Source organism: Pelmatolapia mariae, linkage group LG20 (assembly GCF_036321145.2).
Source record: "Pelmatolapia mariae isolate MD_Pm_ZW linkage group LG20, Pm_UMD_F_2, whole genome shotgun sequence".
Classification (NCBI taxonomy): domain Eukaryota; kingdom Metazoa; phylum Chordata; class Actinopteri; order Cichliformes; family Cichlidae; genus Pelmatolapia; species Pelmatolapia mariae.
In genome coordinates this window covers 36,609,689-36,614,446 of record NC_086244.1, presented here as the reverse complement: position 1 = coordinate 36,614,446, position 4,758 = coordinate 36,609,689, and positions in this window count along the sequence as shown.

Sequence of the window (4,758 nt, the reverse complement as noted above, 5' to 3'; positions counted from 1 at the left end):
GGCAGTTTTAATGGTACGGGGCAGCAGTGGAAAAGGCTTGTCATCACTGGAAGCATTACAGGAAGAGATTCTGCAACCACTGGCAATTTCATATCTCCACAGTCTGGGAACAAACTCGGTCTTCCAACATGAAAACGCTCACCCCCACAGAGTTGGGATTATCAGAGACTAACTCCAGACTTTGGGATGACCTGCCTGCAGTTCTGACCTCAACCCCATTGAACACTTGTGGGATCAGCTTGGGTGTGCCGTTTGTGCCAGAGCGACAACCACACTCATTGTGATGAATTCTGACCCACATATTACAACAGAGGCCCCTGATTGTCGAATAAATAAATTGTTAAATTGCCAATATGTCTTGTTTCTTCAAACTTCAATCATCCAATCCAATAAATGTTGAACAAGAGTCAACAGCAGAATACATTGTTAGGCATTAGCAGAGAAGATCTGGCAAGTTTTTCATGGGCACAACTCACATACTCAACTCTGCTGCTCAACCCACAAATGCATTTTCCTTACAAATGTGAAAAATCTGATAGATCATAGAAATATGATAAGTGCCTCTCACCTCACTCACACTAAAGTAAAAATAGGACAGCAGCCTCCTTGTGATTAGGAAAAATTTGTGGTTGCTCGGTGATTGCACTGAATGTTTTTTCATATTTGGGGACAGATGACACACAGCTGGTCGCCCAGAGGTTGAGCATGCAACACTTGACCATTGTTGATCCAGGCTATTGCACAGGTTGCCTGTCTCCAAGCAATCATGGTCCCACTTGGATTCACTGCAGTCACTCTCAGACAAAGTGGTTAAGGTTTGCAAATAAATAAAATGGTCATATTGTAACAACACGTTGCAGACGGCAACAGATTTGCAATTTTCACCAGTTTATCAGAGTTAATAGCTGAATTATCACAAACAAATTGCATGTATTTGTCATCCATTTTATTCTTGTTTTATTCCTGTCTTGAAGCACCAAAGTAGTTTTGAAGATGGCAACTGACTGATGGTTGCAGCCCCGTCTCCAAAACGTCCTCGTCCAAGGACATTATGCATTATTTCAAATATTTAAACATAGCGTATAAAGTACTGTGTTTAGGCCTGGTAGGGGTTTTTTGCAAACAGACAAACTGTGATGATAACATACTCCCTGTGTCATCCCTGTGCAGTACCATAAAAGTATCTGTCCTGAGGTACACTTCAAATAAAACACAGAGCTTACTTCCTGTTCTTGTAATAACACACTCAAAGTGCAGACAGACAAGATCCCATGCAACACAAACAAGAACAAGACCTCCATCACCGCAAACAAGCAGACCAGTGGGGAGAAGGTGCTTTGACACACTGATGGAAGCGGAAAACCATGAGTGAAAGTCTAGTTTATTTAGATGAAAATATGCACAATTTTTCCTGCGACCATCATTACGTGTTGCTCTGGGACTGTTTAGCTTGGGGGAACAGCTCAGTGAGGGAGTCATCAAAACAGGAAGTGCTTTATGTAGCTGAAACATTCCATTTTTAACTCTCACACAGGCTAGCTAAAATAAATAACACAGTCAGACCCAACAGACCCAGGAGATGACAGGCTGGGGTTAGTGTATTTAAAGTACATATATGTGTGGCTTCTACAGTGTGTGTGTATGTGTGTGCTGTCCAGCAAGCACGCTTTAGTATGTGTGAAGCTGTTGTGCACATTCTTGCATGGGCTTGCAGGTGTGCATGTGAGTTCATGTGTGTTTGTGTGTGCATACCAGCCTCCCTCCTGGCTCTGCAGAGGCCCTCGGGTCTCCTGAAGTCATTTCCTCTTTGATGGGGGACCTTGACTCGTTGCCTGCACACACATAGAATAACAGTCCCCTAGACAAAGGTGGAGTCTAGGACTTCAGTCTTCTAAAATGATCCATAGGATGCAATTAGATCAACAATAAAATTAATGTAGAGTAGAAACAACTAAATTAACTGTCCTAAATGAAAACCGTCACATCTGTCCAGTAGTTCCAGTAGTCTAGCAGCAGTAGCACACTTATTAAAAATAACACAAGTTCCTAAAAAGGTTAGTTAAAGAATTGACTCTACTCTGCTTTAAAACCTCCTAAGACCTGAACTCTTTTGTGGCATGCATTTTTAATTTCTCTTTGCTATTTGGGCTGATTGGGACCTGATGAATGTAAAAACAAAGAATTAACAGATTTTTTTTTCCCTGATTTTTTTTTTCTGAGACAAATGAGAGTCACATATGAGGGCATTCGTTTCAAATTTCGATAGAACAGTGGCGGTATAATGTCCTCGTAAGTGGATATCAGGCCCTTGTAGGGCAAAATTGTGTATTTTGGTCTAGGTAAGTTAACTTTGCGTTTTAGCTTGATTGCCAGGAAAAACCCAGCAAGAAATGACAAGGTGACAGAATTTACCTTGTTATAGCTCCCAGCAACAATGCTCACCGAAATGGTATTAACCAGCTGAAAAAGCACTTTGTGCAACACACACACACAAACACACATACTGTCCAGTTAAAAGGGTTAGCTCAGTTAGTCTAGCATAAACACTGTGAAAAGTAAAACAAAGCTAACCTGGCTACACTCAAAATTTAGCACGCTATATGTTCTTTACTTCATTCTTACAGTTGTATTTATTTATTTATGTAAAACAGTACTATATTCACTCTGTCACTACAGAGTGAGTTTTTTGTTTTATCCTTTGGAGAAAGCCAAGCTAGCTGTTAGCCACTGTTTGCAGTGTTTATATTATAATTAGCTTGCCTTCTCCTTCACACAGCTACATGTTTAACAAAGTGACTCTTCCTTCACTGTGAAAATAAAGGGATACACATTAATTACATAACTGTAATAGATACAATGTTCATGTTCTACATTTAAGTTGTATGTTCCCCAAATATCCCATGCACAAGCTGATTTTTCTTCTTCTCTTCTCTGGCCTAAAATGAAATGATCGTGCTATAAATATAATAAAGTTACAAATATTCAAGCTTCTCACAGATTGCTCTAACTCTCAGTTCAATCCAGCTTATGTGATTCACTATTCTCCTGGTTTCTGGGTCCAATAACTACTGGAGTCTTCACACAACTACTTTATATATCAAACAAAATCTCAGCTGCATTCTGGATATGATTTTTTTTTCCTGCACACATATGTGGATGTACTCTGTGACCCCTACTATTAGGAGTTTTTTTGTGCACCAGTCATTCTGTGTGCAGTATAAAATAGTCTGTGTGCCTGTTTATATTTATGGATGTGCAGATGCTTCTTATTAGTCACAGTGACAGCAGACTACTGAGACCCAGCCACTCCCAAGTGACCAGCTGAGTGATGGTGATGACTGAGCTGTGGTCAGCGCTGATGTGGACATAAAGCTGCGTGCTTCTGTGCCTTAAACTTTCTTTTTCTTATTCTTTCTTTCTTTTTTAACCTATGGGCATAGTCAGATTAGCTACTTTTGCATCCTTCTCTGGTGTTTTCACATATGAACTACAGTTTGAACGTCTTCCTTAGTTGACCACATATCTCCACTTTGCGTCATACTACCATTTGCTGATGCAACAAAAACTGATAACCACATCCCCTTTCTGTTTCCACTTAAATTTCTGGTCACAATTTTTACCGGCTATACTTAATTATTATCACTAACCCGTCATTCATAACCATATCGCTAACACTAACTAATGTACTCCAAAATAATATATTCATGTGAAAGAAGAGCTGTCACAGCACTTTATGCAATCCTGGGAAAAATTAAACACATCCGTACTGCTTCCACACAAATTCTGAGGATGCTGATTAATTGATGATCAGCAAAAGCAAAAGTAGACATTATTGCACTTTTCTGATCTGGAGCCCTTGGGTTTGTGTGTTAACTCTGTGCTAAAATCTCCCTAGGAGTGGATGCCCCAGCAAATTTGTTCATTCTCAGTTAGCATGTTAGATCAGAAAAAGACAAGTGTGACTAGCCTGAAAAGGGTTTGAAAGGACTGCCAGGAGAACATGAGAGTTCAGAAACAATGTCATTTTACAAATGGGAGAAAATTGGAGATGTTTGGCTATAATGCACTGCACAAACACCTCATACTGAGTCCAGCACGGTGATGGAGGAGTGATGATTTTGGCTTGTTTTCTAGCCACAAGCTTTTGGTACCTTGCAGTCACTTTAGTCGACCATGTAGTTCTAGAATCAGATGTGAGGCCATCTGCCAACAGCTAAAGTTGGGGCCAAACTGGACCATGATCATGCAACAAGACAAACATCAGGATTACAGCAGCAAAACTACAACATCATGACTGAAAAAGGAAAGAATCCAGGTGCTGCATGGGCCCAGTCACAGTCCAGACCTCAATCTGATTAAAATACTGAGGTGGGACCTGAAGAGGGCTGCACATAAATGAATCCTACAAAGCTCAATGACCTGAAGCAACCTTGTAAATAATAGTGGGCCAAAACGCCACTGATAAAGTTACAAGTTATTACTGCTAAAGGTGATTCTAAGCTACTTAATCATGTGGTGTACTTAGTTTGACTGCACAGAATCCTTATAAAGCCTTTGACTGTATCCAGCAGTTAAACCAACACCCTTTATGATATTTAGACTCAACAACTGCAAAAAAAGAACCAACAGTAATAGAAATGTGGGGGGAAAAACTCCCAATTTTATCATCTGAGTAAGAATATGAGTCAGATATCATCATTGCTGGAGCATTGCTTTGTCATCATGCACACGTTTAACAGCTTTTGAAAAGAGCCCCAT